At 38.1% G+C, this 9,186-nt stretch overlaps 1 protein-coding gene across 1 annotated transcript in view; it reads right to left on the reverse strand.

Annotated features, from left to right (window-relative positions):
* The window catches only part of LOC107091042 (ATP-sensitive inward rectifier potassium channel 12), a 16,018-nt gene extending 11,605 nt beyond the window's left edge, over nt 1-4,413 (reverse strand). The window contains exon 1 of the mRNA XM_015384754.1: nt 3,999-4,413. The gene's annotated coding sequence lies outside the window, so the exon portion shown is untranslated. The remainder of the gene's footprint in view (nt 1-3,998) is intronic.
* Nucleotides 4,414-9,186: the final 4,773 nt, after the last annotated feature.

The following is a 9,186-nucleotide window of genomic DNA, read 5'->3' on the forward strand; positions in this document are numbered from 1 at the left end:
AGTTTTTAACTTATAAAAAACCTTTGAGACTAAAGCTGAGAAATGTAAACACCAGATTAGACGTAACCCTAAAAAAAATAGCATTCACAGTTTATATGGATTCCTGTGGTAATCCATCTTAATCGATCAAGGGAAACTGACCAACTAATTATGAACTAATGGGTTTATAATTGGAAGATCACTCTAAAATAGCTAAAAGTAAAAATTAAATGAAGTAGGTTGATCATTTTAATTAAAGGTCATACCTTACGTTTTCATCAAAACAATTAATTACAAAAATAAACATACATCCACAGAAAAATGGTGCATAATAAAGATATTCATTTCACTTAAAATGGTGTATCAATATTGTTTTTTTTTAAATAAATTTTGATGGTTCCAAAATGTATAAATATGTATATATTCTGCAGTCATAGGAATAACAGATTAAGAATAGAGCTGAAAATAGCCTCTTCTTCTCTGCATAATTTCTCAGAATTAAACCTAAGAAAACAAAAAAACACGAAACAAAATCAGGGTGAAAATCAGTAGAGGTTTGCTTCAAATTAACGAAGCAGAGGAGCTCAGAAATCCCGCAAACGTTGTTAAGTTTCTTCTGAACTCAAGAGTTTATTGTTTGTTCTGGCAAACGGTCAAAAACAGGCGAGTGCCACTTATGCTGCCTTCATGTGCAATCGTAATTATGGTAAATACCGATAACCGACATGAAAATTGCGCATAAACAACTCTTGTTATATTTTCCCCTGCAAAGATTCTGTGACACCCGAGTTGCCTTGATGAGGTTTCATTTCAACATGGCGGAGAACCGTGAAACTTTTCTGTATGGACTTGAAAACATCCTCTCCCGTTGTGTTTGTAACCTACACAATGCTGTGGCATACATTTTAAGAATAGCAATATCAGCATTTAATCTTGTGGATAAAAAGGATAATCTTTGGATCCAACATGATTCTCTTCCCTGCCACAGTATTAGAATTTGAACGCAATGCGCTGCTAATTCACACTTTACAATTTGAAAGGATCATCTTTACCAGACTACATGAAGGCACCATTAGTTTATCAATAACCTTTAACTAAATTCCTTTATTCCAACACCAACATAGCTGCATTTGTGGCTTTAAAGTCTACATTTATAACATTGCAATTTAAAAACAGCTAAAATTAATAAATAAAAAAAGTTAACTATTAGTGATTAGCTGCATATTTATCCATATTGGTCCAAAGGTTTGCCTATCAGGGTTTTTCTTTGCTGATACTAAGTGACCAAGATTCAAGTTTGTTTTGATGCCTGATGTTTTTTTTTTTTTAGATTTTTAAGGAAAGGAATCAGCTTTTGGTGATTTTTTAACACAGTAGCTTTCAATCCAAGAACATAACTGAATTATAAGATTATCGATATTAAAACAGTAACCCCGATCAGCTGATTTTTTTATTTAAATCAAATGAAGCTTAAGTGTAAATTCATTCTGCAAGAGTCTTATCAGCTTCACCTGAACCACCTGCCATTTCCCTAATTCAGCTCCAGCCAATCAACTCAGGGTTGCTCCTTCTCCAAAGCCAATCATCTTGCAAGATCCCTTCATTTAGCTCCTGTATTTCCTTTACGTCTTCATCTACTTCTGTCTCCTTGAACCCCAGTCGGCCTCAGCAGATGGCCGCTCACACTGAGCCTGGTTCTGCTGGAGGTTTCTTCCTGTCCAAAGGGAGTTTTAATCTCCACTGTCGCCACAAGTATGCTTGATGCGAGGAACTGCTGTCGAGTCAATGAGTCGATGCAATCAGCTGGTTTTCCTTAGAAATGTTTTGAAGAATATGTGCTACCTTTATAAATAAATGGAATATTTTCTAATTGCACCTCTTCTCTGTGTGTCTCTACAGGTTAAAATAAATTTAATCATTGTATGAGTTTTTTGGTGATGCATTTGTCATTAAAAAAGTAAGAGAGTTTGCAGTTTTGATGTCATTAATGTGCAGGAGAAAATATTTCTTTTAAGTTTTTAAGCAGCCAATCACTCATTGGTAAGAAGCATTGGCTATGTCAAATCTCTTAGGCCAGTTGAGTGATTTATGTCAGATTAAGTCTAAGTGTGTATTATTACAGCGAAAGGGGTCTTTTTATCTGCTTGCTAAGTTCTAGTGAAGTCCATCTATATATCGTAGACTCTCAAGAACCTGAATTGACCTTTAGCCATGTGTATTTTCTGAGGATTTAAAAAAGAGACAACCAGGAAGCTAATAAGCCTTCTGCTGATTAGACTGAACAGGATTATTAATTGGATGTAATGGAAATAATTGGGAGGGATTTGGCTGAACAATCAGGTCTACTGGGAGAGGGGACTTCATCTCAAGTAAGGCACATAGGAAACTGAGCTGCTGAGGATCTGCGATCCCGGCCCACCCCCCGAGGCCATTGTGAAGGAAGCTCAGAGGCTCAGGTGTCACTTTATTTTCCTACAACCTACCATGTGGAACTCACCTGGTCTCAAGTGTCCTAAAAGCGTTTCCTGATAATAGGTAATACACCATCTTACTGCAGAGATCAAGTCTTACCAAGCTTTTTTATGCAACTGCAACATGCAAACATATTAAAATAAACATGTTTTTAGGGTGACTGATCTTGTAGGCCAGTGCCTGAGTATATTTAAGGCTGCTTTTCCAAAACCTGTTAGCATACAGTAGAATAGGGAAATATTGATCTCCATGCCTCTGTTATAAAGAATGATTCTGCTCAGTGCAGGTAGAAGTTGTTTTGTTTTATAACCTGCAGCACCTGTAGTTATTTTCACCATGCAAACACCTGCTTCCCGTTAACTGATGATTCCACACATCCAAGCTTCTCCCCGGGCTGTGTTGCTCTTTAGTAGTAGAGTTTGCATTATTATTATTTGTACAACTTTTCTCAGGCTGATTCAGCCATGTTACACCTTCATGCTGTAATTTTCTAATTTTAAACAAAACTGGTCAGTTTCAAACACAAGGGCCCAGTCTGTTACCTAACACACTGCAGCCACTATGAGTCTTCGAAAAAAAAGTTAAAAAACATTGTAGAATTCATTGATGTTTCTGGAAAATGATACAATTATGTTTGCATTTTGCTCTGATGAGTAAGTAACAGAAAACAGAAAATACTCCAAAAAAGAAAGGACTTTCAAATCTGCATTACATCACTTTTATCTGGTGCTTTTTTTTTTTTTTTTGGGACCTGTACGTCATCGTAGGTTGTTTAAAAAAAAACAAAAAACGCAGAACCTGAAGCAACACATCTCTCCATTAACACATGCACATGTCTGGCTTCTATTCTCAGATTATTCTGCCTAATTGGCTCCTTATTGAGGCAGAATATTGAAATGTCTCCTGCAGACACTGTTTGTTCACACTGACAACATCAATTCAATTGTGCAACAAACAGTTTTTTAACTAACTAATCCTGCAAAACCTAATTGGAAATTTGTTTAACATTTCACCAAATATTTTAATACTTGTATTACTAATATATAATTGATTAGGCATTGTTACTAATCATTAAACCCATAATGTTTTAGGTATTTCCTTTGAGAAAGGCAAATTCATTATAACCAACAAAATGTAGACATTTTTAATAATTGTAAATGTATTTCGATAATTTATAATATCAATAATTAAGTTATTAATTAATAATTTTTTTCTACATTTTCCTATTTAGAAAAAGGCACATATACTTTGCTAACCCCTAGCTTTGCTTCCATTTTAAAGTGAAAGAATCAGATAATCGGCCATGTGAATGTAAAAAGTTTATAATAAAAATAAAACAATGTAAGTTTAATATGGTCTTGAAACAGTGAAATGTGATTTTTTTAATTTTTTTTATTTGTCAGAATGACTTTCTGTTAATTTTCCCCACTGGGAATGATTGCCAGTAGCCCTCAGTCTTCATACAGCTTCAAATGACCACTTCTGATAAATATAGCTGCGACATTCAGGCTGGATGTGAGACGTAAAGCTCTGTGTCCTCTTCTTACCTTTTTCCCCACCTGTCTGAGGACGGGCTCCAGAACTGCAAGGTGGTTTCTTCTCTCCTGGTGTTTCCCATTAACCAAACTGATGCATGCTGTGTGTCTGTCACCACAGCTACTCCTTCTACTCAAAAACAGCAGAGTGCAGCTCTGACATCTTCAGCAGACCTTTTCTCCTCATCCTTTCTTTACGTCTAGTCAGTTTGGACGAAAATGCAGTTGTGACCCTGATGAATCACACAGAACCTTTGGGCCTCTCCGCTGCCACTCACTCACTGCCGCACTTGCAAAGCGGAGGCAAAAGCTGTGAGATAGTCCTATCCAAACGATAATTCAGGTTCTTGTATCTCCATCCTTGAGGCAGTCGTTTCAACTGCTCTAACTTTTACTCCTTCACTAAATCCTAAAAAACAGTAAATGCCCCCAAACTGCTCTCTTCACCATTCTTTTGCAATCTGATCTAGTTGGATTGCTGTTCCCTCTCTCTATCTCTCTCTTCCTGCTTTGTGTGTTATCACAGCCGCCCTCCTCTTTCTCTGTCTCTCTCTCTCTCTCTCTCTCTCTCTCCGTCCTCCTCCCCTCCTCTATTTTCCTCCCTATCTTGGTGTCTCACCCTCCCTCCTACATCATGGCACCACCAGTTGACAGCAACTTGATGCACAGACTCATCGTTCAGACCATCAGTGCTCCATCATGTTTAGAGAAAAGTAGGTGAAGCATCGTTGTGAAGAACAGAAGCTTTTATGTTGATGACACACATGGAAACGACAATGGAGACATTAATTCTTGAAAAGAGAATCTCATCCAGTGCATATTATGAATTTACAAAAGTCTTCACACCGCTTTGACTTTTATCCATCTTAACTACATTTTAGATTTGTTTAATGTGGTAAATCAAATTTTAAATTAAATTTTAAATTATTATTCAAAATATAAACCAATAAATATAAACCAATTAAAATCCTGCCCAACTTTCTTTTCAGAGAAGAATAAGTTGAGGACCCCATAGCTGCCCCTCTATTTTTAGAGTTAGTTAGGTTACGCTTAATTAATAAAAAGATAGTTCAAATCAATTCAGTTCAGTTTATTTCTATAGCGCCAATTCATAAAATGTCATCTCAAGGCATTTTACAGTTCACCAGATCATCCAATCAAATTGATTCAAAGTTTTCTATCTAAGGAAAACCAGTTGATTGCATCGGCACACTGAATCAAATGCAATCCCTCACACTAAGCATGCTTGTAGCGACAGTGGAGAGGAAAAACTCCCTTTTAACAGAAAGAAACCTCCAGCAGAACCAGGCTCAGTGTGAGCGGCCATCTGCTGAGGCCGACTGGGGTTCAAGGAGACAGAAGCAAATGCAAAAAGCAGCTGTTAAAGGCGGCCCCGTCCAGGAAACACACAGCAAGGCAGAAGAGCGCCGAGCCAGCTCCCATGTCAAAGGATGAAGAGAGCACATCCAGCCAGTCACAGTCAGAGAAACAGGACTACACTGAAAAACAGATCAATCTCCAACATCTATAATTACAGGTGTTGATGGCAGCAGCACAGCTGATATTTCTCTCCAGGATGGAGACACAGCCAAACAGGAACAGACCAGATGAAGCTACTATGAGAAAAAGCAGAGAGAGCAGAACGTTAGAGATTGAACTAACAGATTCTGCAGATTGAGAGAAAACAGATAGAATGAAGCAGAATGATGAAAAAGGGGTCATTATGTCCTCCAGCAGTCTAAGCCTATAGCAGCATAACTATAGAGATAGCTCAGGATAACCTGAGCCACTCTAACTATAAGCTTTATCAAAAAGGAAAGTTTTAAGCCTAGCCTTAAAAGTAGACAGGGTGTCTGCCTCACGGACTAAAACTGGTAGTTGGTTCCACAGGAGAGGAGCCTGATAACTAAAAGATCTGCCTCCCATTCTACTTTTAGAAATTCTAGGAACCACTAGTAAACCTGCAGATTGAGAGCGAAGTGCTCTGTTAGGAACATAAGGAACAATCAGATCTCTGATATAAGATGGAGCTTGGCCATTTAAGGCTTTATATGTGAGAAGGAGGATTTTAAATTCTATTCTGGATTTAACAGGAAGCCAATGAAGAGAAGCCAGGATAGGAGAGATATGATCATGTGGCGGACCACTAGGGGACTCAACTCTTACTCAGTGAAGAAGATGTTTTATTTTGATTTGTTCTGCGGTGTATCTATAAATTTTGCTGTTCTGTTGCTTGTCAGTTGATTGGAGAAAAGGAAGTGTTCAAACCCAGCTCCTTTGTGTCATTCTTTTAACTCATCCAAATTCTCTCTTTTTAATTTTCATCAGAACTCTGGCTGCAGCATTTTGGATCAGCTGAAGGCTTTTAACTACAGTTTGTGGACTTCCTGATAGTAAAGAATTACAATAGTCCAGCCTTGAAGTAACAAATGCATGGACTAGTTTCTCAGCATCACCCCTGGACAGGAGATTTCTCTTTTTTTTTTTTAAGATTTCTGGGAAGAAATAAGGATATTCTAGAAATCTCTTTGGTATGGGAATTAAATGACAGGTTCTGATTATTTTTATTTTATTATGTGAGATCAATTTAATCCTGTCCAAATTAAATGACTGACTAATCAGTTTCTTTTTCAAAGTATCTGGTCAAAAAGACTATAATTTTTTTTCATCTGTATTCAGAAAAGTCATCCAGGATTATATTTATTAGATACAGGTTTTCACACTTGTTAACCAGAAATAATCAGGTTGCACATTAACAAATTTCACCTCACATACATCAAAGTCTGTGAGGTGAAATTTATTCTGTAAAAGTGCACAATGATTACATTTAAAGAGCTCCCATTGGGAGGGGACTGATTTTTTTTATGTCTGACCTTACTCATAAAATATGATTAAATTCTACTCTGTAAATTTCACTTGATATTATTTATTCAAAAAATAAGTAAATTAATAAAGGTCAATTGGTTAATATCTTAAATTAAGGAATATCTTAAGGTAAGGAAAATAATATTGTAAATACATAACTACTCAGTTTTTTATTTTAGCCCAGTCACACTCTGCTGGAAGTTCTATTAATAATATAGATTGTAAAGCTCAGGTTCTTTCTGATTAGACCCCTAAAAACTTTAGAGTGCTGAACAATGCTGTTAGAAACCCAAGCAGAAAATAACCTGCAGACTTCCTCAATTTTTCACTTCACTCCTTTTTATGACTTGATAGGAAATGAAGTTGTGAAATCCATGTATGGAAGTCATTAAAAGGAAAATGCGATCTAGCATGGCACAAGCTTATCTCTGACAATTAAAATAAAAAATAAACTATTTGTTTGCACTTTTGTCATCTTATATTTCTTTAAAGTTTCTGTTGTTTACTGGGCAGGCGCAGCGCATTTAAAGTAGGTGCTTCCTGGAGGGGGATCATAGCTCTACGTACAGCTGTCATGGCAACCCATTTTCCAGGACAGTCTTCTGACTTTCATTGGATTCTGCCTGCTTACGACCTTGGATCTTTCTCGCGACCTCAGCTTGGATTTCCCTATGGTTCCTCTTCGGATCTCTGATCTTCTGGCCTGGACTTCTGCTTCCTTATCGACACCGGCTTTAGCTTCTCCTTCCAGAAACTCCTGCTCTTCCTCCTCTTCTGGCTTCTGCTCGTCAGCTGGCTCTGCAGCACCTTCGGCTTCGACTCCCGGAACTCTCTGGGCAGCATCCGCCGCAAGCTGTGGATTATTCTCTGGCTGGTGTCCACTCCTTCCTCTGGGCTTGGACCGAACTTTATAACCAGGTTATTGACTCACGTGCTTGCTATCGTCCTGAGCCAGAGTTACATGGTCATTAACCTATGTTTCTCCCCCTACAGAGATACCTGCCATCTAGTCCTAGCTGCTGAGCCATAGATCTCCGTGCAGTTATAAATTTCGATTTATAAATTTTATAAATCACTTCAGTCTGTCTGCCTGAATTCTGGATCCAAGGTTCTGAGTCCTGACACTATGAGATGTAAGATTAGAGGAAATACTGTAAGGACTTCTGTCTGTGTGGTTTGTGTTTTGTGTGTTTGTCTTCCTTCCTCCACCAGGCGGTGCCTGGTCCTGATTCACCTCCTCACACACCTGCTAAGGGTTACCTCATGAACGGAGTGCTCTTAAGCTGCTGACTGCCACTACCTCGACGCCAGGGTGTTTGCCAGTTTGGGGTACTCTTGCCATGCTTAGTTTAGCAGAGTCTAACCTGAGTTTTTGTTTTGCCAGTTTTGGGTACTCTAGCCAAGCTGGGTTTTGCTGAGTCAAACTGAGTTTTTGTCAACCAGAGTTTTAATCTTGCTATTTTTGCCTTTCCCTCTCGGCAGGAAGTCATCCTGCAAACTGGACGTTTCAGACATCCTCTCCCTGGAAGGATCAACTGAGCCTCAAACTGAGCTGGGATCTCAAACTGGAGGTTGGGATCCACTTTCCTCCAAAGGATTGTTTGATTTTCACACTGAGCAAGGGATTCATCTGCACCACAGTCTGTTCAAGTACCACAGGAAATCTGAGTGGCAGGCAGTTTCTCCGTTCTCCTACAAACAACCGCATTCTGGGTAAACCCTGTCCGCCCTCCACTCTGCCAACCACTTTTCTGGAAACGTGAGTCTGCAAACCATATCTCCTCTTCAAGTTCAAGAATCAATTTGTCCGCAGTGTCTTCCCCTCACCTTTCAGTTCCGGTTGAGCAGTGTTCAGAGTAACACTGGAATCTCCACAAAACTTCTCAATAAACCTGTTAAACTTTTCCCCTGGTCTCTCTGTTTTGGTTTCTCTGCATGTGGGTCCGAGCTCTTGATAAAATCATGACAAATACCTCTTTGGGCAAAATTCTGATGAAGGAATAGCATTATAAGAGAGTTAAAAGTAAAAGTCATCCTGTAGGTTTAAATCAGTAAATCCAAGGTGTGAAGGCTTTAAATATACAGAAATTATGTTTCTGGTTTTGTTTTTAGTATCATCAGAGGTTAGCAAAAATAAATGGCAAATCAAAACATAAAAATGTTGAATTAGGTTTAAACAGAACTGTGTGTAAAGTGTTTTGTTTCTGTTGGTGTAAGGTTCCTAATATACTCAATTCAAAACTATTATTCATCTCCTTGATTTAAGTTACAGAACTAAACCAAAATACTGTGAGAATCTGTTTTTTACTTTAAGTTTAAATTTAAACTTTAAATA

Source organism: Cyprinodon variegatus, unplaced genomic scaffold, assembly GCF_000732505.1.
Source record: "Cyprinodon variegatus isolate N-32 unplaced genomic scaffold, C_variegatus-1.0 Scaffold322, whole genome shotgun sequence".
In the NCBI taxonomy this organism is placed as follows: Eukaryota; Metazoa; Chordata; class Actinopteri; order Cyprinodontiformes; family Cyprinodontidae; genus Cyprinodon; species Cyprinodon variegatus.